This window comes from Ambystoma mexicanum, chromosome 11 (assembly GCF_040938575.1).
Source record: "Ambystoma mexicanum isolate Mex_15411 chromosome 11, UKY_AmexF1_1, whole genome shotgun sequence".
Lineage (NCBI taxonomy): Eukaryota > Metazoa > Chordata > Amphibia > Caudata > Ambystomatidae > Ambystoma > Ambystoma mexicanum.
Genome location: NC_090934.1, coordinates 1,471,973,961 through 1,471,986,735, shown reverse-complemented (window position 1 = coordinate 1,471,986,735; position 12,775 = coordinate 1,471,973,961). Strand labels below are relative to the sequence as shown.

The 12,775-nt window shown below is 49.2% G+C and overlaps 1 protein-coding gene across 1 annotated transcript in view; it reads right to left on the bottom strand.

Annotated features, from left to right (window-relative positions):
* CKMT1A (creatine kinase, mitochondrial 1A) overlaps positions 1 to 12,775 on the bottom strand; it is a 142,620-nt gene that overhangs the window by 19,882 nt on the left and 109,963 nt on the right. The gene's annotated exons all lie outside the window — the stretch shown is intronic.

The window sequence follows — 12,775 nt, the reverse complement described above, 5'->3', positions numbered from 1 at the left end:
AACATGGTTAAGGAAACTTGTGGTTAGTGGATATTTAAAGCAGAGGGTAAAGACAAGAGACTACAAGAATGTCAATTCAATGTGTGTACTGAGCACCACATGCATGCACTTCAACCAAGTAAGGAGCAAAGTAGCAAAAGATCTGGTCTAGAACTGTTCTGCAGTCTTGTCTTGAGGGTCCCTTGGGCATTCATTGTGTCACAGAGTAGTGACTGGCTATGCAATGATCTGCAAGGCTAGGATAGGCAACCAAGTCCCTGGGAGAGGTCTACCTTTCTCAGAAGCTTGGTTTTCCTAAGGAATATGGATTATATGCAAGACTACAGAGTAGTTAGTGACTGGCTATGCAATGATCTGCAAGGCTAGGCTAGGCTAGGCAACCAAGTCGCTAGGAGAGGTCTACCTTTCTCGGAAGCTTGGTTTTCCCAATGGATATGGCTCATATGCAAGACTCAGAAAGCACTGCGAGGAGGAGTGCGACGGGGCGCAGACGATCAGGTGGCCGCAGAGTACTCCCTCAGACCTCCTTATACAATGATCAAATGCGCAGAGTATGCAATGACTGATGTGGTGGGAGGGGTTCTGTACGTATCTAGCCACTGAGGGACTGCGATTACGGGCCTTTGACTAAAGTGAACAGTGTCTAGTGTGTCTTCCCTGGTGTGTTGCTTTGCGCTGGAAGGTTGAGGGGAGTAGAGAGTTATCCATCACGCGCAGGCAGAACCAACAGTTTGGGCTTTTCTATGGCCAGGTAGAGTTGGCCTATTGAAATATTCCTATTATATTGTATATACGTTTTTCTTTTACAAATAATATCCTAAAAATGTAGCAACGTGATAATATTGGGTTTCACCCGTTCTATACAAAACAATAGCATGTCACTGTTAGTCTTTCCATGGTCTCGGCTAAAGAAACGAGAAAAGATAAGTAGTTTGGTCACGCCAGCGTGATGTCATGCTGTATTGATATGATATGATATGGCATTTATAACGCGCCTGTACACATGGCATAGACATTAAAAGTCTGAAGGCACCATGGATTAAGAATTGACATGATATAACACCAGAATCTGCTTATTAGACCCCATTACCTTTCAGACTGATATGTTTGATTCAGAAATGGCTTTTTGAAATCTCCTAAATGGAGCAGGAATTTAGGGAACAGAGAATTTGCTACTGGTTATAGTACTGGTGAATATGTGCTGAAAACCCCATCAATGCCAGGACACAGTGCAGACCTCGGGTACTTCCGATACAATGCAAATCTCAGAGAGGGGGCTATCGCCACTTCTACAAGTCCAAACTTAATAAGCGCCAGCGGTGATTGTGTGCGCCCTATTTGTGTAAGGATGTATAGGGGGGCTATGTGATCCTGAGCACATAGAACGAGATCACATGTTCATGTGGCAATCTTACCAGCTGTGCACATCTGTGAAGGTGCTCGCATGCAATGGTCCTCTGATTACTTACACGGGTCTCTGTGGGGGGTGGGGTCTGAGGAAGCAGCACACGGTTAGCAGAGTTTAGGTTGGGCCAGTGGTCCCAGTGGCCTCAGAGTGCACGCTGTATTGCCTTATCACGCAGGAACGCTCCTCAGATCTCTGACCTGCGTCTATGGACATAAGGAAGAGGGCGTGGCGGGCACAGTAAATAAACGTGGCTGCCATGGTTACGCTGCTATTCACATGGCCTGGGCATGCATCTTCAGGTGGAAAGAGCAGACCTCACCGGTGTGAATTCAGCCTGTCTGCCGGATCCAGAGGGTTGATGCCTCTGCAGAGATGCACACGTCTTTCCTGCGCAGAGAAGGGCCACACGCAGCCTAGATGCTGGGACCCCCGCTCCTGTTCCATGCAGTCAAGGAAGCCTTTGCAGAGAGAGTGCCCGGCTCACCAAGGCCCTTCTTTCTTCTCCTTCTTCCCTCCACATCCTTCAGTTAACAGTCACCCACCTTTACCCGGCCGGGCTGCCTGCCCACAAGCACCACCGCCTCCTCATGCTCCCTGCCCCGTACACCAGACTCCTCCAACAGCCTCTCTCCATTGTAAGCTGCGGTCTGTTTCCCTGAACTGCCCCTTCATCTCTGCTCCCGTCTCTTTCACTCTTCCTTTCTATCCATCTGTTAACCTCCTCTGGCACTCTCGTGGCGCCTCTTCCTTTCTACCCCGTCTCTTGATCCTGAAGAAACCTCTTACTAAACGTCACTCTCATTTAAATACGCCGTTCCTTCCTTCCTTCTTTCCTAGTCTCTTCCTTTCTTTAAGAGCCTCATAGCTCCAACCGCCTCCCCCGGTCCTTAACCGCCACTCACTTCCTGTTGCCCCCTACCCTGGCCCGTATCAGCCCAAGCCTAGTAAGAACCCAACCCCCCTTCCATTTCCGCGTTTCAGCCCCATGCGTCCCTCCTCCGACTCTCTGCTCCATCAATAGACGACCCCCTGATCTCTTCCGCTACTGTTCCTTAAGCTCCTGCCCCCTGGAGAGGCTCTCCCTTTTGTCCTCCCTCTCGCGTCTTTAAATGGATAGACACGCCTTTACCCGCCCCCGCCCCCCAGCTAGAATTGCCGTTCTCCAAATCCCTTCTCCTTTTCTCTCAAGACTGCTCCCTTCTTGAACCATCTCCGTACCCATCCTTTCTTTTACCTCCTGCTCCCTTCCTAGGATGCAGCTTTGCTTCTCGAATACTGCCCATCCCATTCCATGACCAGCTCCCTTCCCTCCAATACTGCCCGCCCTCATTCAATGACCAGCTACCTTCCCTCCAATACTGCCCATCCCATTCCATGACCAGCTACCTTCCCTCCAATACTGCCCATCCCATTCCATGACCAGCTCCCTTCCCTCGAATACTGCCCGCCCTCATTCAAAGACCAGCTCCCTTCTCTCCATTATTGCCCGCCCTCATTCAAAGACCAGCTCCCTTCCCTCCAATACTGCCCATCCCATGACCAGCTACCTTCCCTCCAATACTGCCCATCCCATTCCATGACCAGCTACCTTCCCACCAATACTGCCCGCCTCATTCAATGACCAGCTCCCTTCCCTCCAATACTGCCCGCCCTCGTTCAATGACCAGCTACCTTCCCACCAATACTGCCCGCCTCATTCAATGACCAGCTCCCTTCCCTCCAATACTGCCTGCCCCATTACAGGAGCAGCTCCCTTCCCTCCAATACTGCCCGCCCCATTACATGAGCAGCTCCCTTCCCTCCAATACTGCCCGCCCCATTACATGAGCAGCTACCTTCCCTCCAATACTGCCCGCCCCATTACACGAGCAGCTCCCTTCCCTCCAATACTGCCCGCCCCATTGCATGAGCAGCTCCCTTCCCTCCAATACTGCCCGCCCCATTCAATGACCAGCTCCCTTCCCTCCAATACTGCCCACCCTCATTCCATGACCAGCTCCCTTCCCTCCAATACTGCCCGCCCCATTACACAAGCAGCTCCCTTCCCTCCAATACTGCCCGCCCCATTACATGAGCAGCTACCTTCCCTCCAATACTGCCCGCCCCATTACATGAGCAGCTACCTTCCCTCCAATACTGCCCGCCCTCATTCAATGACCAGCTCCCTTCCCTCCAATACTGCCCACCCTCATTCAATGACCAGCTCCCTTCCCTCCAATATTGCCCACCCTCATTCAATGATCAGCTCCCTTCTCTCCAATATTGCCCACCCTCATTCAATGATCAGCTCCCATCCCTCCAATACTGCCCACCCTCATTCAATGAGCAGCTACCTTCCCTCCAATACTGCCCGCCCCATTACATGACCAGCTCCCTTCCCTCCAATACTGCCCACCCTCATTCAATGACCGGCTCCCTTCCCTCCAATATTGCCCACCCTCATTCAATGATCAGCTCCCTTCCCTCCAATATTGCCCACCCTCATTCAATGAGCAGCTACCTTCCCTCCAATACTGCCAGCCCCATTACATGAGCATCTCCCTTCCCTCCAATATTGCCCACCCTCATTCAATGACCAGCTCCCTTCCCTCCAATATTTCCCACTCTCACTCAATGACCAGCTCCCTTCCCTCCAATGCTGCCCGCATCATTCAATGACCAGCTACCTTCCCACCAATACTGCCCGCATCATTCAATGACCAGCTACCTTCCCTCCAATATTGCCCACACTCATTCAATGACCAGCTACTTTCCTTCCAATACTGCCCGCATCATTCAATGACCAGCTACCTTCCCTCCAATACTGCCTGCATCATTCAATGACCAGCTACCTCCCCTCCAATATTGCCCACCCTCATTCAATGACCAGCTACCTTCCCTCCAATACTGCCCGCCCTCATTCAATGACCAGCTACCTTCCCTCCAATACTGCCCACCCTCATTCAATGACTAGCTCCCTTCCCTCCAATACTGCCCGCCTCATTGAATGACCAGCTCCCTTCCCTCCAATACTGCCTGCCCTCATTCAATGACGAGCTCCCTTCCCTCCAATACCGCCCACCCTCATTCAATGACCATCTCCCTTCCCTCCAATATTGTCCACCCTCATTCAATGACCTGCTCCCTTCCCTCCAATACTGCCCACTGTCATTCAATGACCAGCTCCCTTCCCTCCAATACTGCCCGTCCCATTCCATGACCAGCTACCTTCCCTCCAATACTGCCCGCTCTCATTCAATGACCTGCTATTGTGTCTCCAATACTGCCCACCCTCATTCAATGACCAGCTACCTTCCCTCCAATACTGCCCACCCTCATCCAATGACCAGCTACCTTCCCTCCCTCATTCAATGACCAGCTCCCTTCCCTCCAATACTGCCCACCCTTATTCAATGACCAGCTACCTTCCCTCCAATGCTACCCGCCCTCATTCAATCACTAGCTCCAATACTGCCCACCCTCATCCAATGATCAGCTACCTTCCCTCCAATACTGCCCGCCCTCATTCAATGACCAGCTCCCTTCCCTCCAATACTGCCCACCCTCATTCAATGACCAGCTACCTTCCCTCCAATGCTACCCGCCCTCATTCAATCACTAGCTCCAATACTGCCCACCCTCATCCAATGATCAGCTACCTTCCCTCCAATACTGCCCACCCTCATCCAATGATCAGCTACCTTCCCTCCAATACTGCCTGCCCTTATTCAATGACCAGCTACCTTCCCTCCAATACTGCCCACCCTCATCCAATGACCAGCTACCTTCCCTCCAATACTGCCCGCCCTCATTCAATGACCAGCTCCCTTCCCTCCAATACTGCCCACCCTCATTCAATGACCAGCTACCTTCCCTCCAATGCTACCCGCCCTCATTCAATCACTAGCTCCAATACTGCCCACCCTCATCCAATGATCAGCTACCTTCCCTCCAATACTGCCCGCCCTCATTCAATGACCAGCTACCTTCCCTCCAATACTGCCTGACCTCATTCAATGACCAGCTACTTTCCCTCCAATACTCCCCGCCCCATTACATGAGCAGCTACCTTCCCTCCAATACTGCCTGCCCTTATTCAATGACCAGCTACCTTCCCTCCAATACTGCCCACCCTCATCCAATGACCAGCTACCTTCCCTCCAATACTGCCCGCCCTCATTCAATGACCAGCTCCCTTCCCTCCAATACTGCCCACCCTCATTCAATGACCAGCTACCTTCCCTCCAATGCTACCCGCCCTCATTCAATCACTAGCTCCAATACTGCCCACCCTCATCCAATGATCAGCTACCTTCCCTCCAATACTGCCCGCCCTCATTCAATGACCAGCTACCTTCCCTCCAATACTGCCTGACCTCATTCAATGACCAGCTACTTTCCCTCCAATACTCCCCGCCCCATTACATGAGCAGCTACCTTCCCTCCAATACTGCCTGCCCTTATTCAATGACCAGCTACCTTCCCTCCAATACTGCCCGCCCTCATTCAATGACCAGCTCCCTTCCCTCCAATACTGGCCACCTTCATTCAATGACCAGCTCCCTTCCGTCCAATACTGCCCACCTTCATTCAGTGACCAGCTCCCTTCCCTCCAATACTGCCCACCCTCATTCAATGACCAGCTCCCTTCCCTCCAATACTGGCCACCTTCATTCAATGACCAGCTCCCTTCCCTCCAATACTGCCCACCTTCATTCAATGACCAGCTCCCTTCCCTCCAATACTGCCCGCCCCATTCCACGACCAGCTACCTTCCCTCCAATGCTGCCCGCCCTCATTCAATCCTTAGCTCCAATACTGCCCACCCTCATCCAGTGACCAGCTACCTTCCCTCCAATGCTGCCCGCCCTCTTTCAATCCTTAGCTCCAATACTGCCCACCCTCATCCAGTGACCAGCTACCTTCCCTCCAATACTGGCCGCCCTCATTCAATGACCAGCTACCTTCCCTCCAATACTGCCTGCCCTCATTCAATGACCAGCTACTGTGTCTCCAATACTGCCCTCCCTCATTCAATGGCCAGTTGCCTTCCCTCCAATACTGCCCGCCCCATTCAGTGACCAGCTACCTTCCCTCCAATACTGCCTACCTCATTCAATAACCAGCTACCTTCCCTCCAATACTGCCCGCCTTATTCAGTGACCAGCTACCTTTCCTCCAGTACTGCCCGCCCTCATTCAATGACCAGCTACTGTGTCTCCAATACTGCCCTCCCTCATTCAATGGCCAGCTACTGTGTCTCCAATACTGCCCTCCCTCATTCAATGGCCAGTTGCCTTCCCTCCAATACTGCCCGCCCCATTCAGTGACCAGCTACCTTTCCTCCAATACTGCCAGCCCCATTCAGTGACCAGCTACCTTCCCTCCAATACTGCCTACCTCATTCAATAACCAGCTACCTTCCCTACAATACTGCCCGCCCTCATTCAATCCTTAGCTCCAATACTGCCCGCCCTCATTCAATCCTTAGCTCCAATACTGCCCGCCCTCATTCAATCCTTAGCTCCAATACTGCCCGCCCTCATTCAATGAACAGCTACCTTCCCTCCAATGCTGCCCCCCCTCATTCAATCCTTAGCTCCAATACTGCCCGCCCTCATTCAATGACTAGCTTCCTTCCATTCACCAGGAAAGGTGTTTGAAAGCCCACTATTGAAAAATAACCATCGTTTTTGTTCCAATGATCAACAGTGGCGCGCGCCAATATATAGCGACGAGCCAGGTCTGCGATTTTTTCTGCACCTATCGCCCTCCTCCACACCGTACTATCTGGCCTGTCTGAGAAAGAGTGGAGCTCTGCCATTTGCCAGGATGGCATTCTGGACAGCCAGAAGTTATCCACAAATGATAGGTTCAGATTTTCTGTTGAGCTTTCAGGATTCTGTGCAACCGTTAAAACGTCCACACAATGGGCATTCCACGTCCGACTGAACTACAAAAGAGCCTTTCAGTAGCACAAAGGAAGTCCCTGTCCCACAAGAAACAATTGCCATGTTTTGCAGCTCAGGAAAATACATATCTCACAATGTACCCCATCCCAGCACAGCTATTCATGTGCTGTGATATCCTGGCCAAAAATACCTCCACCAATATCCTACTCTCCCGGCTTTATTAATAGATAGCTAAACTGGCCCTCCTCACCGACCACAGGCAGAGGGACCGAGAGCTTGCATGGCCGCTACTCCAACGGAGGAGTGCAGCCTCTCTGCCCTGCCTGAGCCGCCTCCCCCCGTCCAGCACTCCCAGCGGCCCAGCGCCCGTGCAGTCTGTTTCCTGGCACATCCCATATAGCTATGTCTAGGGCAGCTGCAGAAGCAGCACCAAGAACCCCAGAGCACTGTTGCTGCTAAATGCCGCCTATGAGCCAGAGCTGTGTGGCCCGACGACCAGTTCCTCTGCCTCCGCCAGGCAAGACTAGGCGGCACGAAAGCCCCACCTGTTAGCCAGAACTAAAAGCGGCTGTCATAATGCACTATTTCAGGAATAGTGGTACCGATGGAGGCATAAAAAACAAGAATGCACCCAAGTGCTCAGTGAAAGAAAACATGCACCATATAGGAGCTGCAATGCAGGGAGGGCACCGAGCTTCATGAAGGATGGCAGAAAAGTTCCATCAAAGGAAAATAATGGTCTTGTTGGGAGTAACACCATGATCTAGAAGCTTTGCATAAAATAACCATAGAAAGTGGGAAAAGTGGCGACCTATTGTATCATGTTAAAATTCAGGTGCTAGGTTTATCATACACACTGGTGGCATACTGTATGAATGGGGCTAGGTTTATCATGCACACTGGTGGCATACTGGATGAATGGTGCTAGGTTTATCATACACACTGGTGGCATACTGTATGAATGGTGCTAGGTTTATCATACACACTGGTGGCATACTGTATGAATGGTGCTAGGTTTATCATGCACACTGGTGGCATACTGTATGAATAGTGCTAGGTTTATCATGCACACTGGTGGCATACTGTATGAATGGGGCTAGGTTTATCATGCACACTGGTGGCATACTGGATGAATGGTGCTAGGTTTATCATACACACTGGTGGCATACTGTATGAATGGTGCTAGGTTTATCATGCACACTGGTGGCATACTGGATGAATGGTGCTAGGTTTATCATACACACTGGTGGCATACTGTATGAATGGTGCTAGGTTTATCATGCACACTGGTGGCATACTGTATGAATAGTGCTAGGTTTATCATGCACACTGGTGGCATACTGGATGAATGGTGCTAGGTTTATCATGCACACTGGTGGCATACTGGATGAATGGTGCTAGGTTTATCATGCACACTGGTGGCATACTGTATGAATGGTGCTAGGTTTATCATACACACTGGTGGCATACTGCATGAATGGTGCTATGTTTATCATGCACACTGGTGGCATACTGCATGAATGGTGCTAGGTTTATCACGCACACTGGTGGCATACTGCATGAATGCAGCTATGTTTATCATGCACACTGGTGGCATACTGTATGAATGGGGCTAGGTTTATCATGCACACTGATGGCATACTGGATGAATGGTGCTAGGTTTATCATGCACACTGGTGGCATACTGTATGAATGGTGCTAGGTTTATCATACACACTGGTGGCATACTGCATGAATGCAGCTATGTTTATCATGCACACTGGTGGCATACTGCATGAATGCAGCTATGTTTATCATACACACTGGTGGCATACTGCATGAATGCAGCTATGTTTATCATGCACACTGGTGGCATACTGTGTGATTGGTGGTAGGTTTATGATACACACTGGTGGCATACTGCATGAATGGTGCTAGGTTTATCATACACACTGGTGGCATACTGCATGAATGGTGCTATGTTTATCATGCACACTGGTGGCATACTGTATGAATGGTGCTAGGTTTATGATACACACTGGTGGCATACTGCATGAATGGTGCTAGGTTTATCATGCACACTGGTGGCATACTGCATGAATGCAGCTATGTTTATCATACACACTGGTGGCATACTGCATGAATGCAGCTATGTTTATCATGCACACTGGTGGCATACTGCATAAATGGTGCTATGTTTATCATACACACTGGTGGCATACTGCATGAATGGGGCTAGGTTTATCATGCACACTGGTGGCATACTGCATGAATGCAGCTATGTTTATCATGCACACTGGTGGCATACTGTATGAATGGTGCTAGGTTTATCACGCACACTGGTGGCATACTGCATGAATGGGGCTAGGTTTATCATGCACACTGGTGGCATACTGTGTGATTGGTGCCAGGTTTATCATGCACACTGATGGCATACTGCATGAATGGTGCTAGGTTTATCATGCACACTGGTGGTATACTGCATGAATGCTGCTATGTTTATCATGCACACTGGTGGTATACTGCATGAATGCTGCTATGTTTATCATACACACTGGTGGCATACTGCATGAATGGTGCTAGGTTTATCATACACACTGGTGGCATACTGTATGAATGGTGCTAGGTTTATCATACACACTGGTGGCATACTGTATGAATGGTGCTAGGTTATCACGCACACTGGTGGCATACTGCATGAATGGTGCTAGGTTTATCATGCACACTGGTGGCATACTGCATGAATGCAGCTATGTTTATCATACACACTGGTGGCATACTGCATGAATGCAGCTATGTTTATCATGCACACTGGTGGCATAATGCATGAATGGTGCTATGTTTATCATACACACTGGTGGCATACTGCATGAATGCAGCTATGTTTATCATGCACACTGGTGGCATACTGCATGAATGGTGCTAGGTTTATCCTGCACACTGGTGGCATACTGCATGAATGGTGCTATGTTTATCATACACACTGGTGGCATTCTGCATGAATGCAGCTGTGTTTATCATACACACTGGTGGCATACTGCATGATGGTGCTATGTTTATCATGCACACTGGTGGCATACTGCATGAATGGTGCTAGGTTTATCATGCACACTGGTGGCATACTGCATGAATGGGGCTAGGTTTATCATGCACACTGGTGGCATACTGCATGAATGGTGCTATGTTTATCATACACACTGGTGGCATACTGCATGAATGCAGCTATGTTTATCATGCACACTGGTGGCATACTGCATGAATGGTGCTATGTTTATCATGCACACTGGTGGCATACTGCATGCATGGTGCTATGTTTATCATGCACACTGGTGGCATACTGCATGAATGGTGCTAGGTTTATCATGCACACTGGTGGCATACTGCATGAATGGGGCTAGGTTTATCATGCACACTGGTGGCATACTGCATGAATGGTGCTATGTTTATCATACACACTGGTGGCATACTGCATGAATGCAGCTATGTTTATCATACACACTGGTGGCATACTGCATGAATGGTGCTATGTTTATCATGCACACTGGTGGCATACTGCATGAATGGTGCTATGTTTATCATGCACACTGGTGGCATACTGCATGAATGGTGCTAGGTTTATCATGCACACTGGTGGCATACTGCATGAATGGGGCTAGGTTTATCATGCACACTGGTGGCATACTGCATGAATGGTGCTATGTTTATCATACACACTGATGGCATACTGTATGAATGGTGCTAGGTTCATCACGCACACTGGTGGCATACTGTGTGATTGGTGGTAGGTTTATGATACACACTGGTGGCATACTGCATGAATGGTGCTAGGTTTATCATGCACACCGGTGGCATACTGCATGAATGGTGCTGTTTATCATGCACACCGGTGGCATACTGTATGAATGGTGCTAGGTTTATGATACACACTGGTGGCATACTGCATGAATGGTGCTAGGTTTATCATGCACACTGGTGGCATACTGCATGAATGCAGCTATGTTTATCATACACACTGGTGGCATACTGCATGAATGCAGCTATGTTTATCATGCACACTGGTGGCATACTGCATGAATGGTGCTATGTTTATCATACACACTGGCGGCATACTGCATGAATGGGGCTAGGTTTATCATGCACACTGGTGGCATACTGCATGAATGCAGCTATGTTTATCATGCACACTGGTGGCATACTGTATGAATGGGGCTAGGTTTATCATGCACACTGGTGGCATACTGTATGAATGGTGCTAGGTTTATCATGCACACTGGTGGCATACTGCATGAATGGTGCTAGGTTTATCATGCACACTGGTGGCATACTGCATGAATGGGGCTAGGTTTATCATGCACACTGGTGGCATACTGCATGAATGCGGCTATGTTTATCATGCACACTGGTGGCATACTGTATGAATGGGGCTAGGTTTATCATGCACACTGGTGGCATACTGCATGAATGCAGCTATCTTTATCATACACACTGGTGGCATACTGCATGAATGGTGCTATGTTTATCATGCACACTGGTGGCATACTGCATGAATGGTGCTAGGTTTATCATGCACACTGGTGGCATACTACATGAATGGTGCTAGGTTTATCATGCACACTGGTGGCATACTGCATGAATGGTGCTATGTTTATCATACACACTGGTGGCATACTGGATGAATGGTGCTAGGTTTATCATGCACACTGGTGGCATACTGGATGAATGGTGCTAGGTTTATCATGCACACTGGTGGCATACTGTATGAATGGGGCTAGGTTTATCATGCACACTGGTGGCATACTGGATGAATGGTGCTAGGTTTATCATGCACACTGGTGGCATACTGCATGAATGGGGCTAGGTTTATCATGCACACTGGTGGCATACTGCATGAATGGTGCTATGTTTATCATACACACTGGTGGCATACTGCATGAATGCAGCTATGTTTATCATACACACTGGTGGCATACTGCATGAATGGTGCTATGTTTATCATGCACACTGGTGGCATACTGCATGAATGGTGCTAGGTTTATCATGCACACTGGTGGCATACTGCATGAATGGGGCTAGGTTTATCATACACACTGGTGGCATACTGTATGAATGGTGCTAGGTTATCACGCACACTGGTGGCATACTGCATGAATGGTGCTAGGTTTATCATGCACACTGGTGGCATACTGCATGAATGGTGCTATGTTTATCATACAAACTGGTGGCATACTGCATGAATGCTGCTATGTTTATCATACACACTGGTGGCATACTGCATGAATGGTGCTATGTTTATCATGCACACTGGTGGCATACTGCATGAATGGTGCTAGGTTTATAATGCACGATGGTGGCATACTGCATGAATGGGGCTAGGTTTATCATACACACTGGTGGCATACTGTATGAATGGTGCTAGGTTATCACGCACACTGGTGGCATACTGCATGAATGGTGCTAGGTTTATCATGCACACTGGTGGCATAGTGTGATTGGTGCT